Below are 20,423 nucleotides of genomic sequence, written 5' to 3'. Positions count from 1 at the left end.
TTTAGAGCGTAGGTTTAAACCTCATCAAGTTTTCAGTGTCGTTGTCGGGGATTATGACAATATTAAGGCTAAGTGAGCTTTATTAGTCTAAACATTGTGTTATATTGTGAATATATTTAGACTTATTAGATAGTGTAGCCTAAAGTAATTTAGTATTTAGTTTTGGTTTTGGTTTTGGTTTTGGTAATCTATGATTGTGGTTTCTTGTGGTGTATGCAGAGAGGTCTAAGAGTCACTGTTTCATTGGATCTCGAAATTGAAAGACTTTAAGGAGGCAAGCACTACGAGAAGCTGTGGAGACTCAATGTGAAGGAAAAATAACAATTGAACTTCTACAAATCGAACCTATGGTAGAGGAGGCAAATAGAAGAGCAGTACAGGACTTTGCATTGCCCGGAGGTGATGGTTTACAAACAAGCATGGTGAGACCTACGGTAAATGCTACAATTTTGAGATTAAACCATTTCTTATACAAATGGTGCAACAATCTCAATTTGGAGGCCATGCAACCAAAGACTCAAATTCTCATTTATCTATATGTTTAGAAATTTGTGATACAATTAAACTTAATGGTGTTAGTGATGATACCATTAGGCTTAGATTGTTCTCATTCTCATTAAGAGACAAGGCCAAGTTTTGGTTACAATCTCATTCTCCTAATACCTTTACTATTTAAGCCGATCAAAAGCTTTTCTTAATAAATTCTTTCTACTGGGCAAAACTGCTAAATTTCGCATGGATATAGCTAGTTTTTGTCAACAAGAAGAAGAGACATTGTACGAGACTTGGGAGAGTTATTGGAAGCTACAACGAAGATGCCCTCATCATGGTCTACTCGATTGGCTCATAGTCCAAACATTCTACAATGGAATCACCTATCTGATAAAGACTCATATAGATGCAGCAGCAGGAGGAGCTTTAATGGGAAAGTCAGCCGAGGAATGCTAACAACTAATTGAGGAAATGGCTACTAATAATTACCAATGGGCCAATGAGCGAGGTAATATAAGGAGACCCACAGGTATGCTTGAAATTGATAGCTTGACTTCTTTGAATGTCAAGGATAACGTAATCAAAATGTGAGGAATCGAAAAATTATTTTCATAATTTGTATTTTTGAAAAATTATTCTATATTTTCTCTTATTTTTGAAAAAAATTAAGTTACATTTTCTTTATTTTACTTTACTTGCCTATTTACTTGTCTTAATTTTATGGTGATTTTCATGGTTGAATTAAGATTTTTATCTTTTCCCTTTTATAATTTGGTGTATGTTAAGTTTCGTAGTACATTAAGGTAGTGTGACCGATTAATGAGGTGTGCGCATTATATTTGGTGAACGAGAATGGGTGTGGTACTAGAGGGATTATGTGATTAGAAATGTTAAGAGTGAATTAGAAGAACACAAGATGGAATAGATATTGGAAACACAAGAGAGACAAAGAGATAAGAATGAAACCATAAGTCGCCACTTGTCAACCATCAAGCCAATCTTTGACCAAGACTATTCTTAGTCTTTATCTTGCAAAATTGAACCCAAAATCTCTCATTTTTTATTGCTCTTGGCCGAACCATAGAGAGAGAGAAAGGAGAGGAGAAAAACTTCAAAGTTCAACTTAATTCTTGCTAGATTGAGAGAGAAATTGACATGAAACCCTAATCCACTCCGATAAATCTTGAGTTAAGCTTGGAGGGAAGACCTTGGTGGAGTTTTTAGAGGAAAAAAACTCTTGTTTGCTTGGGAGTTTTGAGGTAAAGTTTCTAGAAAACATCTGTTTGACTTGTCTCTCGAGATTCATTCAAAATATGTCATGATTGAAGTTAAAGGAAACATGTTTATGAAAGATTTCATGGTTTTGCTAGGGTAGCTTGTAATTTCCAGATTTAATGTTCAATTTTCAGCCTTGATATGCATTTTCTAGCCTTGAAATGAACTTGATAACTTAGATATGAGATGGTTTAGCTTTGATGTGAACTTTTAAGCTTTGGTATATGGTTTTCCAGCTTTGGTTGAAATTTCCAGTTTTAGGGTTAAAATTCCAGCTTTGATGTTATTTACTTGAAGTTTTATATATGTCAGAGTATGATAGCATTTGTTGCTTTAGGGTGAAAAAGGCATGACTTTTACAGAAATTTTCATGGTTTTCAAGCTTATATTGGAATTTTCAGGTTTGGTATAGAAAGGACATTGCCTGGTTTCAAGTTGATCTTTGTGTGATTTGGATGGTTTTCTTGCCAAGCATATATACCACATGATACATGATTTGCTAGCCATGTTCTAGTGAGTTTTTACATAAGAATAAGGTGGAAATTGACTAGGTCATGCTGGAAATTTTGTTGAAATTTTGGCTCAAACTTGGGATAAAAGTGGGAGAGACTTTTCAGCTTTTACCTTGAGATTTGCGTATATAATCCATGGCTATAATTCTTGGGCGGATTGAATTTTCTGTACAGACATACTTCACTGTTTTGCCATAACGTGATGTAGCAAACTCGGATTTAGGTGCCGTTCGTTGCGTTGGAAACTAGATTCAGAGGAATTTAATTTTGTACAAATATCTCGCCCTGTTTCTATTTTTCTGAAAGTTAATGACCCATTAAAATCAACCCTTATGTCTCACCTTGATGAGGAAATGATCTTTTGTTAGGAATTAGTGGTTAAGTGTAGTATTAGGCTCCTTTCTATGATAATTTGGAGTAGTGTGACATCTTTAACATTGTAATTGAATATGTTATTATTATGGCCAGGTGAGAAAGGTAGCCATTATTCCGATTACTTGAACTAGCATGGGAGTTTCTGGCTTTGAACCTTGAGATTCTTGTCCCGCTTTCTTCACAAATCTTGGCTATCATTGACATGTTTTTGCTTCATATGATACTTGACATATTGATTTATCATGCATGAGGTTTCACCTCTAGATTTGAATAAGAAAACTTTGCACTTTTGATAGCTATATGGGAGTTAAAACATGTGAATTGCTTTATTGGTTAAGTGAAGTTTTAAAATTCATAGTTTGCATTTATATTGGTATGAATTGGCAAGACTCTTGATGTATGATATGACCACAGGACCCGAGAGTGACCATGAGAAAGAACCATGGTTTGAAGTAAAAATATTGTGATCGATTGGTAGTGTTCCAAAGTATGTTAGGACCATGTGATGTATTTGATTGATATTGCCATATATCTTGAACTACAAATGAATAGGCGAGTTTGTACTTTATTGTATTCGACCTAATTTGACTGATCTTTTGTTATACTGTTATAAGTGAAATGTTTTCAAGTGAATTGTTACAAGTGAAATATTTACAAGTGAATTGTATTCATGTGCATGACTTGAAAGTAACGGCCTGGATCCCAATCCCCATCGGCTAATTAGTCGAATCGAGCTAGCAAAGGCTTGGTTGAGGAGATTGATGAATCATGGGTACTGTTTACTATTTATTCCACTGTTTAATCCATTGGATGTGTCCTTTGGATTCGGTATACTCAAGTATTACCACCCAGTGTTCTAGTGTTTTTGGATTTCGGACCTAGTAGGGGGTTGATCGATGGACGGAGATTGGAGTTAAGTGGTGCTCTACTGGACTTGTTATAATTCCATGGTTGACGAAGTGTCAAAAGATCCTGGACAAGCTGCTACGGAACTTGCTCCTAAGAATAGGCTGTATCCTTTTATGTGAATGTGTTATTTACTGTATATTGTTAAATGAGTTATCTGGATATTACTTGCTTCATGGAAAATGTGATCATGTCATCATGTGATGTTATAATGCCTGATTGTTTGTTGTTTTTTGAAACCTCACTGGACTTCTAGCTCATCCCTTTATTTGTTTTCCTTAACAGGGTGCGGGGATAAGAGAGACAAGCATAGTACCAGTTTGTAATAGGAAATCTTAAACTTGTATTTGACCAGTACTGTATTATGGTAGTAGTTGTTCAAGTTCTTATCTTTTGGCTTGTACTTTGGTTTGTATATTTGGACGATTTGTAGTATGTAAATGTTATATTGAAGAATTTTAGTGTTATTGATTTGGCATCCACAAAATAGTGAGTTTGAAAGTTGTAGTTCTCATTTTAAATAATTGTCATCCTATTTATACTTTGTAAATTGATTGAACTACTTGTATTTCGATCTAGTTAGTTGTGCACATAAGTATGGATGTTTTGAAAAGTTGGATGGTTTATAATATTTATTGGGGAGTTCATACTTACTTTGGAGTTAATATTATCTTCGAAGTTAATGTTAGTGAGTGAGTCCTGCCGAGAGCTGAGCAAGCGGTCCGCTAATCTCTGGGGTACGCCCTAGGGAGGGTGGGGTCGTTACACAAAATGCTTAATAGGCAAGTTGGTTCAAATTTGGCTTCCAATTTGAACACAGTAATTGCTTGTTATGCCCTATATGGAGGTGATCATGATGAATCTATGTGTGCTAATGTTGAACAGGTACAATATCTCAACAATTACAATTGTCAACCCCAAAATAACCCATATTCTATTACCTACAATACGGGGTGGCGAAACCATCCTAATTTTGGATGGAAAGAGCAATGAAATCAACGAAGGCTGACAAATCCACCCAGTTTCCAACCAAAGCAATCAGCTCAGGAGACCAAACCTTCTTGGGAAGTAATTGAGAGACTAGCTAATGCGATAAATGATAGAATGGATAAGTTAGCTAATGCTACTACACAAAGAATGGAAAGTATTGAGGAGAGGATGGATCAATTTACAAGCATGTATAAAAATGTTGAAGTCCAAATTGGGCAAATAGCTAATGCTGTAAATAATAGGGGTCAAGGGGAATTACCTAGTAAAAGTGAGGTTAATCCATGAGAGCATGTTAAGGCTATTACCCTACGTAGTGGTAAGCAACTGAGTGAATCTCAGGTTGTTAGGGAAGAAAAATAAAAAAAAAGGTGAGAAAAAAAGAAAAGGAGATGAGTGAGGTGGTAGTAAGGGATGAAGAGGATAGATATAAAGGAAAAGAAATTGTGAGTGAACCTTCACATTTCAAAACTATTCCTATTCCACAACCAGTACCATTTCCGGATAGACTGAAACACTCAAGGGCTGATAAAGAATTTGAAAAGTTTGTTAAGATTTTTAAATACCTGCATATTAACATTCCCTTCATTGATGCAATTTTGCAGATCCCTTCTTATGCAAAGTTTTTAAAGGATATAATGATCAAGAAGAGGAAGTTGGAGGACTATAAGACAATTTCATTCACGAAGAAGTGCAGTGCTATTATCCAGAACAAATTGCCACCTAAATTGAAGGATCTGAGAAGCTTCTCCATCCCTTGCACCATTAGTAAGGTTGAATTTTCTAAGGCTTTATGTGATTTGGGGCTAATGTATCTTTAATTCCTTTGATAGCGGCTAGAGTTGAGTGAGTTGAAACACACTAACATTTCATTGCAGTTAGCCGATTGTTTTATTAGGTATCCAATGGACATTCTAGAAAATGTACTTATCAAAATACAAAAATTTATCTTCCCGATTGATTTTGTTGTATTAGACATGGAAGCGAATGTTAGCATGCCTATTATTTTGGGTAGAATATTTTTGGCAATTGTAGGTACAATCATTGATGTTAAGTGAGATAAGCTAAAATTATAAGTTGGTGACGAGGAGGTAAATATTGACTTGAGTCGAATGGAAAAATATCCTTCTTGTACTGACCATATTTATTCCATTGGCATTATTTAAAAGATAACCAAAGAGATGAGTCGAGTGAACCTAGACTATGATTCTCTTGAATTTTGTTTAAATGATGTAGGAATGCCAGAGAAAGAGGTGGAAGAGATGGCAAAGGTACCTAGATGTTCAAGTACCTTACAAGAGAGGCAATTCATATGAGAGTCTAGGAGTTAGCAAAGGACTTCCACCACCATCGAAGGAACAAGCACCAAAGTTGGAACTCAAGCCGCTTCCAAAACACCTTAAGTATGCCTTCCTTGGAGAGAATGAGACATTGCCCGTAATTGTGAATGCTGAGTTAGATATGGAGCAACTTAAGAAGTTTCTTGTATTTTTGAGGAAACATTTACAGGTTATAGGGTGGATCATCTCCGATATTAAGGGTATTAGCCCCATAATCTGCATGCATCGGATCTTGATAAAAGAAAATTGTAAACCAGTGATTAAGAGTCAAAAACGGCTAAATCCAAATATGAAGGAGGTGGTAGGATTAGAAATTCTCAAATGGTTGGACGCAAGTATAATTTTTCCTATTTTTCATAGTGTCTAGGTAAGTCCTATACATGTTGTGCCAAAAAAGGGTGGATTCACTATAATTTGTGGTTAAAATAATGAATTGATTCCTTCAAGACTTGTGATGGGGTGGAGAATGCATGTAGATTGTAGAAATCTCAATTCTACTATTAGAAAAGATTACTTTCCACTACCTTTTCGATCAAATTTTGGAAAAGATAGCTGATTATGAATTTTATTGCTTTCTCGATGGCTTCTCATGTTATAATCAGATAGCTATTGCTCCTAAAGATTAAGAAAAGATCACATTCACTTGTCCCTATGGCACATTTGCATTTAGGAGGATGCATTTTGGGTTGTGCAATACCCATGCTACATTTCAACATTGCATGATGGCTATTTCCTCAAATTATATCGAGAAAATTATGAAAATTTTTATGGATGATTTCTTTGTCTTTGGATCTATTTTTGATAATTGTCTTAATAATTTGGATCTAATTTTATAGAAATGTGAAGAAATAAATCTTGTTCTCAATCGGGAGAAGTGTCATTTCATGGTTAGAAAAGGAATTGTTTTAGGATACAAAATTTGTCCCAAAGGTATTGAGTTAGACAAGGCTAAGGTCGAGATGATTGAGAAAATGCCCCCACCTAGCAACGTTAAAGGAATCCCGAACTTTCTTGGAGATGTAGGGCTCTATAGATGATTCATTAAGGATTTCTACAAAATAGTTAAGTCTTTATGTGATTTACTTAGCAAGAATGTTTCTTTCAATTTCACTGATGAATGTTTGTTGGCATTTAATAAATTGAAGAAGGAACTAATATCTGCAATAATTATAACATCACCTAATTGGAGTTTGCTATTCGAGTTGATTTGTGATGCTAGTGACTTTGCCGTAGGAGCATGTCTTGGACTAAAGCGAGAAGGGAGATTGCATGTTATCTATTATGCAAGAAGACTACTCTATGAAGTGCAACTCAATTATGCGACTACAGAATAAGAGATCTTGGTAGTTATTTTTACATTAGATAAACTTAGATCCTATCTAGTGGGATCTAAAGTTATCATTTATACAGATCATGTAACTTTGAAATATTTAATGAGCAAGGAAGATGCAAAACCAAGGCAATTCGTTGGATTTTATTATTGCAGGAATTTGACTTGGAGATCAAGGATAAGAAAGGATCGGAGAATCTAGTGGCAGATCATCTTTCTCGTCTTGAATATGTTTCACAGAAAGATCAAACTCCCATCAAAGAGGAGTTTCCAGATGAATTCTTGCTAGCAGTCAAAAAGTCACCTTGGTATGCCGATTTTGTTAACTATGTAGTTAGTGGAATAATACTGAGGGAATTGAGCTATCACCAAATGAAGAAATTCCTTCATGATGATAAGCATTACTTCTAGGAGGAGCCATTCTTTTACGGATATTGTGCCGGTGGGATGATAAGAAGGTGTATTCCAGAGGAAGAGGTACATGGTGTTTTATTGTATTGTCATAGCCTTGAAACTGGAGGATACTTTAGCATATCTAAAATGGTGGTAAAGGTGTGGCAATGTGGATTTTATTGGCCTACTATGTATCAAGATGCTAGAAATTTTGTCAAAAGTTGTGATGAATGTCAAAGAACTGGCAATATTTCTAGAAAAAAATAAAATGCCTTTGACTATCTCCATGGAAGTGGAAATATTTGATGTTTGGGGTATAAACTTTATAAGACCCTTTCCTATCTCTTATAATTATAAGTACATACTTGTAGCAGTGGATTATGTGTCCAAATAGGTAGAAGCTATTGCATCGCCTACTAATAATGCTAAAGTTGTACTTAAATTCCTTAAAAAGAACATATTTTATAGTTTTGGAGTTTCAAAGGCCATTATAAGCGACAAAGGTAAGGATTTTTATAACAAATATTTGACACTTTGTTGCTTAAATATGGTTGTAGGAATAAAACTTCACTTGCTTACCACCCTCAAGCAAATGGCCAAGTGGAGTTGGCCAACCCTGAGCTTAAACTTATCTTAGAGAAAATAGTGAATAAGTCAAGGAAGGAATGGATGAGAAAATTAGGTGATACATTATGGGCTTATAGGATGACTTTTAAGACTCTATTGGGAATGTCACCGTATCGGTTAATTTTTGAAAAAGCATGCCACTTACCTGTTGAGATCGAGTATAAGTTATATTGGGTTATTAAGGCCATTAATCTAGATTTTTGTCTTGCAGGTAAGAAGAGATTACTTGAATTGAGTGAATTGGAAGAACTTTGTTTAACTTCATGTGAGAATGCGAAGATATACAAAGGAAAAGGTGAAGTTTTGGAATGACAAGCACATCCTTCATAAACAATTTGAGCTTGGACAAAAGGTGCTATGGCATAATTCACGCCTTAGATTGTTTCCGGGCAAACTTAAATCTAGGTGGTCCGATCCATTTGAGGTCACTAGAGTTTTCCTTATAAAGCAATAGAAATTTCAAATGGTATAAGTGAACTATTTGAGATGAATGGGAAGTGCTTGAAAGCTTATTTGGTAGGTGAAAAAGTCCCAAAAAAGGGTAGCATACTCCTTTTGGGACTCTCCTATTCATGTTATATGAATAGTGAAAAATTGAGCTTACCGACTGTAAACAAAGCGAGGCAACCCAACAATTTAGTATTTTTCTTGTGTTTTATGTGTTTATCATGTTTATATAGTGTAATTTGTGTTTTATCTATTTTGTAGGTCACAGTGTCAAGAAGAGTCGCAAACATGGCCAACATTGTATTTGTGCTCTTGGATGAAACATTGAGGGAGTTTCATGTTTATACTATGTATTTTAGGCATTGTATGCATTATGATGCATTTGATGTTAATTCTAGTTTATAATGCACGTATATGTGTTTTGAACTCAAAATATGGTGAATGAAGTGTGTTTGTATTGTTAAGTGTTAAAATGATCTTATTTGAATAAGAGGAAGTTGATTTGGAGGATATTTTTTCTAAGTGATGAACACAAAAAATGATTTTGGGCCACTACCCACAATCCTTTAGAGAAACCCTCGAGGGATTCTTTCAGGTTTCAGCAGGGCAACAAAAAAAAAAATCTTCTCCAAAAGCACTGCCCACAAACCGTGGAAGTAACTGTAGGAAAATCGCGGACAATTTGGCAGGGCAACAGAAAATTTTTTTTTTTAGCTACTGGGCAGAAATCATGGCAATAATTGTAGAATATCCGCCCGCGGGTTTCTAGTGGCGCAGTAGTTTTAAGAAGCGAAAATGCAGTTTTTCCTTCATTTTTCTCTTCCTTCTTCACAAACAAGTTCTGCTACTCAAACCCACTTCTTCTAATCTTTAGTTTCCACCGTTTAAACTCCTCAAATTCATCACACAATCACTCAAAAACACCTTGTGAACAACATTCTAGCATCATCAGTCATCAAAAACACCAGTTTTTAGAAAATTGAGTCAAGAAAATTAGGGTTCTAGGTTGTCATTTCTTCAATTTGGCATTGCTTGGAGCTTAATTTTTAGGAATTCTTGCACTAATTGCTTTGCATTTCAGCACTCTAAAAATCCCAAGTAAGTTTTTTATGTTATTTGGCTCATTCTAATTTCACCATGTTGAAATTTCTTGTATTTGTGGACGAATTTTGGTGAATTTTTGGTGAATCTTGTTGTTTGTTTGATGTTTAGTTGAGCTTATTTAAATTACTTGAGCATGCTAAATTGCTTATGTTGGGTGGAATTGCTGCTATGAGATGAATTAAGGACATTTTCCTATATTCTTTGATGAATATGCAAATTCCATGAGGTGTTGGGTTAGTTTTTTTGAAATTGCTTGTTGTCTTTCGATAGTATATTTACAAGGTATAAGTGGCACTTTTCTTCAATCATTGAAGCTTAGGGTGATTGTTAAAATGATATAGGGGGTGAATGCCATTACTTGGAAATTATTTGGTGATTTTCATGATTTTCAGCAATTACTTGGCAACTTTAATTTTGTACTTAAATAGTTTATAGTCTTTAACTAAGGTTGTCATGAAGTTGATGGCTAAAGGTATTACGAGTTTCCTAGGCAGGTATGGGTGATGTTAGGTGTTGTTATAAGATAATTCCCCACATATCTAGGGTCCTTGTATGCTCAACAATGATTTATTAAAAATTGATTACTAGGTACAACGGTCTGTTCTAAGAGTGTCGTTGGAAAATCAAACCCTCCTAAGCACAAAAATGTCGCTTCTGCTTCTACTTTCGGGTTGCTTGGACTAAAAAGACAGCAAGACGACAATCACCTGTTGATGAACCAACTTCATCCGAGAAAGAAGAGGAACAACAAAAAAGGACGAGGAGCAAGAGACGGGACCACCATACGCTAAGGCTAGATTCACTTCTGCTGAGAATGAAGCATGGTACAATTACCGGCTCAAGGGTAAAGTGCTAGTAGAGAAGAATATCGCACCTAATGTTAAGAATCATTATCATATTAAGGCTCAGTTCACAAGGCTTGGATGGGATGGTTGCTTCAATCTACCCAACTACTACTACAGAGAGGTTGTTCGAGAATTTTATGCGAATGTAGAAGACAAAACCAAGTTTCATTTAGTGCACCTGATACGATTCAAAGTTGGGCTCGATGCAAGACAATAATCCTTACGCGAACTGATCCTTTTGATTGGTTGAATGTGCATGATGAGGGGCCCGATTTTCAATTTAAGAAGGCATTTCAACCTTTGCAAAGTGATGAATGGAAAATTTCTGATGCACTTGCTCAGTTGCATAATGAGTATTCCACTACTTGAATGTCTTAGTGATTTTTGATTCTCACTTTATCATTTCAAGAAGAGCATCGACCTTTTCTTTACCTTTGTGGTTCTAACATTCTTCTGAAGTCAAGTGGGTTCAATAAAACTCGAGTGAGTGTTATTTATTGCTGAGATAAGATGGTCCATGGATTAGAAAATGTCCCGGGTTTGTCATTGGGGAGTATTATCATTAATCATATGTGGACAGTTGCCCGAAATAATGATTCTCAGCATGCCTTGCCGTATGCCCATTACCTCACTTTGGCATTTGAGAAGAAAAGAGTAGCTCTCACTAGTCTTCCTCGATCCTTGATGGATTCCACTAACATTTTTGGGAAGACTATTTGCTGAAAGTTAAAAATTAATACTGATTTTGGTCGAAGTTTAGTCCAGGGTAAGGGGTCTAGTGGCACTCAACATCAAGCTCAAGAGGAAATTTCTCAACAACCCTTAGCTGATTCTCACTCTACCTGACAGAAGATGTGGGATAAACTGTGAGAACCCGTTTTGCCCTAATATTTTCCTAGGGTTTATTTTCCCCTTAATTGCATGTTTTCTGCATTTTCTGGCTTAGAAATATTTTCTTAGTGGATTTTATGAGTAATTATAGTTTTTAGATGATTTTTCTAGCATTGGTGAATGTTTAGAAAAGTAAGAATCTATATTGGACGTGGGACCCACTAGTGTGAAAAGCTCGGAAAAATTCGGCCAATAAGGTTAAGTTTCGGATACTGTGAAAAATTTATCGGGTGTTAAGAGATAAGTAGTGTGTGTGAAGTGATTGATGTGAGAGAGAAAAGAATGATAAGAATGCATTTAATGAGGTGACAAGTGTCACATAAGTATTGGTTTGACCTTAAGAAATACTATTCACCTTTTGACAAATTTTTGACTTTTGACCCAACTAGTAAATATCTTCAAAAAAATTCACTAAAATTCCCTCATTTTTCTCTCCACCATAGCCGGCTCTCTCAAGCTCCAAGGAAGACACAACTCTTCAACATTCAAGCTTCTAACAAGTCCAAATCCACCAAATCAAGTGCTTAAGTTAGTTCTACTCCATAAAAACTTTCCTTCTAGTGCTAGTTAGTTGTTTGGTGAACTTTGTTTGAAGGACTAAGGTGTTCAACATCCCTCTCTCTCTTGGTCCTTGGTAAGTGAAGCTTGAAACACCCTACTACACCTAATGATGCTTATGTTGTGCTTACTAGTGATAAGAGTGTTGAAATTTCTGGTTTTATCTTGGTTGGAATTGATTTGGTGAAGTTTTCCATTTTATGATGATTTTTCTGGTTTAATTGGATTATGATGGTGTGGTTGTTTGTGATGATTGGCAATGGACTATAATGGCTCTAGTGGATGTGAAATGTGGTTAAATGCAATCAATTTTGGATTTGGTGTGAAATTGAAAAGTTAGGGTTCTTAATTCCCAAATTCTGTCCGGTTTTTGATCATAGGGTTAGAGGCCGAATTTGACTTTGCTCAAAACATAAAAGTTGTAGGTATTGATGTGATGGAGATGCCTGTAAAATTTCAGGGCATTTGGATTAGTGTGGAGTGAGTTATGACGAAATTACTGTAGCTGTTCTGCTTTGGACAGAATGCGAAAACTGCGTTAGTAATTGGCCATTTTGACTGGTTTTGGTTTGGATTTTCGAGTTGGTGTCTTCTGATGAAATGTAGCTAGATGTCTTAGCTAACATATGCCTTTGGAATTTCGGCAATTGGACTTGTATGGACTGAGATATACTGATTACCGTTTTTGGTGATTTGCAAACCTGTTTTGGTAATTCTGGTTTAGTATTTTGCACTTTTGACCTAGTTAAGCTAGGAACTGGATTGAGTGCCCTTCTACATTGTTGTAGCCCTGTTTCATAGCTTCGAAATGGTGGGTCTTACACCCCCAACCGATAACCGTAGTGAATTTGACGCCATTACCGCATTATAAGATCAAACACGGTTTTTCTATCAAGGCTTAAGTTAAGGCCATATTTTAATTTCTGGTTTGCTATCATGCCTACTTATGCATGTGAAACCCTATTGGGGTTGTGTTTAGCATTGTTTGGTGACTCGTTCTCGAGTCTCATTGTATGTGTTACATGTTCTAGGGCTTGAAGGTAGTGCTCGACGGCTTGGTGATCGTGGTACATGAAAAACCACTTACTTGCGTGGTGAGTATACTACTCACTTAATTGTTACTATGTGGCTTTGCTAAATGTATATGTGATGCCTTGAAGGCTTACTTGGATATTGGAATTGATTAAGGTGAGGGTGTACTTGACCGCCCTCACCCCTTTTGATAGTATCACTGATTGGCTACCGTTTTACTGCATTACTGAACTTGATATACTGGATACTGAATTCCATTCTTGGAAACTGATTTGGTGTCATTTGGGCGAATGTCCAATGGCTTCACTGTATTACTGAGCTCAACCCCGTTTGGTAGTCAATTGGATCGAGCCGGCGAGGGCTTGGTCGTGAAAATTGTCATGCCACGGGGACTGTACTGAGGAACCTTGTGGTAATGAGACCTTTGGTTCCGGTATACTCGAGTATTACCAAAATGACTGAATGGAGTGCGGGCCCGGTTGGGGTATGTTGGGTGGAAGGAATGGAAGTGAAGTGAGGTCTACGGTTTGGTACTTTTAACATTGACGGAGGGTCAATGAGTGTGGATCAAGAATGTAAGCGTGGAAATGGGCTCTTGAGAGCCGACCGTATCCTTTCACTGAATTGCTTACTTCGAAATTGCATACTTGAATTGAATGGTTATGCTTATGTGATCTTAACTGCTATTGTGATAGTTGCTCACTGAGCTTTAGCTCACTCTGTTCCATTTGTTTTCCTTACAGGAAAATGAATACTTTTGGAAAATGTTGTAATAGTTGAATGACAAGTTGAGCTCATGTACATGTATTTTGAATAGCTCCTTGAGGGTGAAACCCTATGTGTTTTGTTTCACCAATGTTTGGTGTGTAAATGGCTATTGTATGTGAATGAACTAAGTGGATCTCTTGGTATGCCATTTTGGCTTGACAAATGTTGGATTTCCATGTATATATGTTAAGTTGATGTTTGGATGAACTTCTGAACGTTTCGGCTTTCAAACGGCAAAAGAAAATTTTTGACGGAAAGGCACTGGACTGAATCCGGCCAGGAATCCGGCCAGAAACTGGCCGGATTGTCGGCCGGATTGCTTGGAAAATTTTGAATCCGTGAAGTTGCTCACTGGACAGTATCCGGCCAAGAATCCGGCCGCTAATCCGGCCAGATTCCGGCCGGATTTTGCTGTCCAGGTTACTATTCAGTTTTTTTCGTTTTTTTTATTTTGTTATTTTGATACTTGTGACCTGTCCGAGCGCACTTTTGCATTCCCGAAACGTATTAGAACGCGTGTAACTGCTCCGTAGTCCTGGCGAGAGCTGGGCAGACAGTCCGCTAACCCCTTTGGTTCGCCTTAGGGGAAAGTGGGGCTGTTACAATTGGTATCAGAGCCACTTCGCGTGGTCTCTGCGTGGAGTGAGACTGGGCCAAGTGGTGGTGTGGTCATAATTTCATGAATATGTCTAAGTGCTCGTTTGAGCATAAGTTATGAACCGGGCATGTGATAAGTGTACGAATCATTATCATGGGACTCGAGGAAGCTAGGTATGTATGTCGGGTAGGAATGTTTAATAAGGATGGTTTACTCTTGGGACCGGCCGGCTCGAGATGTGAATTATCTTAGACGAGATTCTCGCGCCCGGATACGAAAGATATGAAGGCCTAGGTTAGAAAGGATTAGGTGAACTAGAAAGGCGATTCTATGGAACTTCGTGTGGTTTGTTCGGGTGGTTAAGCGTGATCGACCTTGATTAAGATATAAATATTTGGACGAAACCCTAGAAGGGGAAAAGCGTTTCGTGAGTCCTTTTGTACTTGTGACCTAGGTGTCTATAGTACTTTTGGAAGACCCTATTGTTTCATGCAATGACTTCATATGTACTTGACTGACTGTTCCGTATGATTGCTTAACTTGGTTATGTGATCTATGTATACATGGTATATGTTTAAATGCTCTTCGCGGTAATTGTTTGAGTTACTTATTCTTGTTTCCTTGTTCCTGTCTGGTGCTACGGAAATGAGGGTTAGGTGCCCTTTAACAGTATATCTATTTGGTGACTTAGATTGACTTAGATTGATGGAAGGCACTCGGAGTGGTCGAGGCCGTGGACGCAGAACTAGACAACCTACACCGGTTAGGGGTGCGGGGGAAACCTCGACTGGACCTGATCCTGAACCCCAAGCCGACCCTAATGCCCAGATAGCTGCTGCTATGCAGCAAATGACAAACCTGCTTGCACAAGTAGTGCAGCAACAAGCCCAGAACCCAAACCCGAACCCTGGAAATCCCGGAAACCCTGGCCATCATATTGAGAGCGAGGATAGAGCTCTCGAACGTTTCCAAAAGTTCGCTCCGCCGAAATTTGTTGGGGGACCCGACCCTGATGTGGCTGAGAAATGGCTTGAGAAGATGGTAGACATTTTTGCAGCCTTACACTACCCTGACGAACGGCAGGTGACTTTTGCCGTGTTCCAGCTTGAAGGGGCAGCCCGTTCCTGGTGGAACGTCATTAGGCAGAAGTGGGAACGAGAACAGACACCTAGGACTTGGGTGAACTTCATCAGAGAGTTCAATGCGAAGTTTTTCCCTCCTCTAGTTCAGGAGAGGAAGGAAGATGAGTTCATTCGACTTCGCCAAGGAGCCCAAACTGTGGCGGAGTATGAGAGCCAGTTCACCCGCCTATCCAAATTTGCGCCCGAACTCATCATGACCGAGCAACGAAGAATACGGCGATTTGTCCAGGGGCTGAACGTAGAAATCCAGAAGGACCTCGCGGCAGCCCAAATTAATGCCTTCAGCGAAGCAGTGGAGAAGGCACAACGAGTAGAGAATGCTAGGCTCCAGGTGAAAACCTTTCAGGCGAAAAAGAGAGGATTTCCTGGAAATAATTCGGGACTGGAGGATGAAAGTATCCCTCCCAAATTTGGGCGGGGAACGGGAGGAGTGAGGATGCCGGAAATGTCACCAGAGAGGCCGTCAAGAGGAGGCTCAGCTTCTGCAGCACGCGGACCCTGCGGGTATTGCGGAAAATTAAACCACTCGGAGGACAATTGCTGGAGGAAAGGAGGAAAATGCTTGCTCTGTGGGAATGCCGAACATCAAATTGCTAACTGTCCAGCTCGCCTGCGCGAGAGGCAAGGGACTCTGCCACCAACCACGACCCACCCTGACCAGTCGAAGGGGGACAAGGATGGATCGAACGTGTCTTCTCGGGTGTACTCCTTAGATGTTGACTCATCAGAGGACGTGGAAGGTAAGAATTTAATGAACCTGGCCAGTGAAGGGGTACAGATCAGTATACTGCTCAATTTAATCCCGGAGTAGTCAATGATAAGGAATTTCGGGGACGAAATTCTTTTAAGGGGGAGAGAGTGTGAGAACCCGTTTTGCCCTAATATTTTCCTAGGGTTTATTTTCCCCTTAATTGCATGTTTTCTGCATTTTCTGGCTTAGAAATATTTTCTTAGTGGATTTTATGAGTAATTATAGTTTTTAGATGATTTTTCTAGCATTGGTGAATGTTTAGAAAAGTAAGAATCTATATTGGACGTGGGACCCACTAGTGTGAAAAGCTCGGAAAAATTCGGCCAATAAGGTTAAGTTTCGGATACTGTGAAAAATTTATCGGGTGTTAAGAGATAAGTAGTGTGTGTGAAGTGATTGATGTGAGAGAGAAAAGAATGATAAGAATGCATTTAATGAGGTGACAAGTGTCACATAAGTATTGGTTTGACCTTAAGAAATACTATTCACCTTTTGACAAATTTTTGACTTTTGACCCAACTAGTAAATATCTTCAAAAAAATTCACTAAAATTCCCTCATTTTTCTCTCCACCATAGCCGGCTCTCTCAAGCTCCAAGGAAGACACAACTCTTCAACATTCAAGCTTCTAACAAGTCCAAATCCACCAAATCAAGTGCTTAAGTTAGTTCTACTCCATAAAAACTTTCCTTCTAGTGCTAGTTAGTTGTTTGGTGAACTTTGTTTGAAGGACTAAGGTGTTCAACATCCCTCTCTCTCTTGGTCCTTGGTAAGTGAAGCTTGAAACACCCTACTACACCTAATGATGCTTATGTTGTGCTTACTAGTGATAAGAGTGTTGAAATTTCTGGTTTTATCTTGGTTGGAATTGATTTGGTGAAGTTTTCCATTTTATGATGATTTTTCTGGTTTAATTGGATTATGATGGTGTGGTTGTTTGTGATGATTGGCAATGGACTATAATGGCTCTAGTGGATGTGAAATGTGGTTAAATGCAATCAATTTTGGATTTGGTGTGAAATTGAAAAGTTAGGGTTCTTAATTCCCAAATTCTGTCCGGTTTTTGATCATAGGGTTAGAGGCCGAATTTGACTTTGCTCAAAACATGAAAGTTGTAGGTATTGATGTGATGGAGATGCCTGTAAAATTTCAGGGCATTTGAATTAGTGTGGAGTGAGTTATGACGAAATTACTGTAGCTGTTCTGCTTTGGACAGAATGCGAAAACTGCGTTAGTAATTGGCCATTTTGACTGGTTTTGGTTTGGATTTTCGAGTTGGTGTCTTCTGATGAAATGTAGCTAGATGTCTTAGCTAACATATGCCTTTGGAATTTCGGCAATTGGACTTGTATGGACTGAGATATACTGATTACCGTTTTTGGTGATTTGCAAACCTGTTTTGGTAATTCTGGTTTAGTATTTTGCACTTTTGACCTAGTTAAGCTAGGAACTGGATTGAGTGCCCTTCTACATTGTTGTAGCCCTGTTTCATAGCTTCGAAATGGTGGGTCTTACACCCCCAACCGATAACCGTAGTGAATTTGACGCCATTACCGCATTATAAGATCAAACACGGTTTTTCTATCAAGGCTTAAGTTAAGGCCATATTTTAATTTCTGGTTTGCTATCATGCCTACTTATGCATGTGAAACCCTATTGGGGTTGTGTTTAGCATTGTTTGGTGACTCGTTCTCGAGTCTCATTGTATGTGTTACATGTTCTAGGGCTTGAAGGTAGTGCTCGACGGCTTGGTGATCGTGGTACATGAAAAACCACTTACTTGCGTGGTGAGTATACTACTCACTTAATTGTTACTATGTGGCTTTGCTAAATGTATATGTGATGCCTTGAAGGCTTACTTGGATATTGGAATTGATTAAGGTGAGGGTGTACTTGACCGCCCTCACCCCTTTTGATAGTATCACTGATTGGCTACCGTTTTACTGCATTACTGAACTTGATATACTGGATACTGAATTCCATTCTTGGAAACTGATTTGGTGTCATTTGGGCGAATGTCCAATGGCTTCACTGTATTACTGAGCTCAACCCCGTTTGGTAGTCAATTGGATCGAGCCGGCGAGGGCTTGGTCGTGAAAATTGTCATGCCACGGGGACTGTACTGAGGAACCTTGTGGTAATGAGACCTTTGGTTCCGGTATACTCGAGTATTACCAAAATGACTGAATGGAGTGCGGGCCCGGTTGGGGTATGTTGGGTGGAAGGAATGGAAGTGAAGTGAGGTCTACGGTTTGGTACTTTTAACATTGACGGAGGGTCAATGAGTGTGGATCAAGAATGTAAGCGTGGAAATGGGCTCTTGAGAGCCGACCGTATCCTTTCACTGAATTGCTTACTTCGAAATTGCATACTTGAATTGAATGGTTATGCTTATGTGATCTTAACTGCTATTGTGATAGTTGCTCACTGAGCTTTAGCTCACTCTGTTCCATTTGTTTTCCTTACAGGAAAATGAATACTTTTGGAAAAGGTTGTAATAGTTGAATGACAAGTTGAGCTCATGTACATGTATTTTGAATAGCTCCTTGAGGGTGAAACCCTATGTGTTTTGTTTCACCAATGTTTGGTGTGTAAATGGCTATTGTATGTGAATGAACTAAGTGGATCTCTTGGTATGCCATTTTGGCTTGACAAATGTTGGATTTCCATGTATATATGTTAAGTTGATGTTTGGATGAACTTCTGAACGTTTCGGCTTTCAAACGGCAAAAGAAAATTTTTGACGGAAAGGCACTGGACTGAATCCGGCCAGGAATCCGGCCAGAAACTGGCCGGATTGTCGGCCGGATTGCTTGGAAAATTTTGAATCCGTGAAGTTGCTCACTGGACAGTATCCGGCCAAGAATCCGGCCGGATTTTGCTGTCCAGGTTACTATTCAGTTTTTTTCGTTTTTTTTATTTTGTTATTTTGATACTTGTGACCTGTCCGAGCGCACTTTTGCATTCCCGAAACGTATTAGAACGCGTGTAACTGCTCCGTAGTCCTGGCGAGAGCTGGGCAGACAGTCCGCTAACCCCTTTGGTTCGCCTTAGGGGAAAGTGGGGCTGTTACAATTGGTATCAGAGCCACTTCGCGTGGTCTCTGCGTGGAGTGAGACTGGGCCAAGTGGTGGTGTGGTCCTAATTTCATGAATATGTCTAAGTGCTCGTTTGAGCATAAGTTATGAACCGGGCATGTGATAAGTGTACGAATCATTATCATGGGACTCGAGGAAGCTAGGTATGTATGTCGGGTAGGAATGTTTAATAAGGATGGTTTACTCTTGGGACCGGCCGGCTCGAGATGTGAATTATCTTAGACGAGATTCTCGCGCCCGGATACGAAAGATATGAAGGCCTAGGTTAGAAAGGATTAGGTGAACTAGAAAGGCGATTCTATGGAACTTCGTGTGGTTTGTTCGGGTGGTTAAGCGTGATCGACCTTGATTAAGATATAAATATTTGGACGAAACCCTAGAAGGGGAAAAGCGTTTCGTGAGTCCTTTTGTACTTGTGACCTAGGTGTCTATAGTACTTTTGGAAGACCCTATTGTTTCATGCAATGACTTCATATGTACTTGACTGACTGTTCCGTATGATTGCTTAACTTGGTTATGTGATCTATGTATACATGGTATATGTTTAAATGCTCTTCGCGGTAATTGTTTGAGTTACTTATTCTTGTTTCCTTGTTCCTGTCTGGTGCTACGGAAATGAGGGTTAGGTGCCCTTTAACAGTATATCTATTTGGTGACTTAGATTGACTTAGATTGATGGAAGGCACTCGGAGTGGTCGAGGCCGTGGACGCAGAACTAGACAACCTACACCGGTTAGGGGTGCGGGGGAAACCTCGACTGGACCTGATCCTGAACCCCAAGCCGACCCTAATGCCCAGATAGCTGCTGCTATGCAGCAAATGACAAACCTGCTTGCACAAGTAGTGCAGCAACAAGCCCAGAACCCAAACCCGAACCCTGGAAATCCCGGAAACCCTGGCCATCATATTGAGAGCGAGGATAGAGCTCTCGAACGTTTCCAAAAGTTCGCTCC

The 20,423-nt window shown here is 38.7% G+C and overlaps 1 non-coding gene across 1 annotated transcript; it reads right to left on the bottom strand.

Annotated features, from left to right (window-relative positions):
• Positions 1 to 726: 726 nt before the first annotated feature.
• On the bottom strand, positions 727 to 833 carry LOC140012364 (small nucleolar RNA R71). Its single transcript, XR_011819546.1, has one exon. It is a non-coding gene; the product is annotated as a small nucleolar RNA R71 (small nucleolar RNA).
• Positions 834 to 20,423: the final 19,590 nt, after the last annotated feature.

This window comes from Coffea arabica, chromosome 7e, assembly GCF_036785885.1.
Source record: "Coffea arabica cultivar ET-39 chromosome 7e, Coffea Arabica ET-39 HiFi, whole genome shotgun sequence".
NCBI lineage: Eukaryota > Viridiplantae > Streptophyta > Magnoliopsida > Gentianales > Rubiaceae > Coffea > Coffea arabica.
This window is presented reverse-complemented; position numbering and strand designations above follow the sequence as displayed.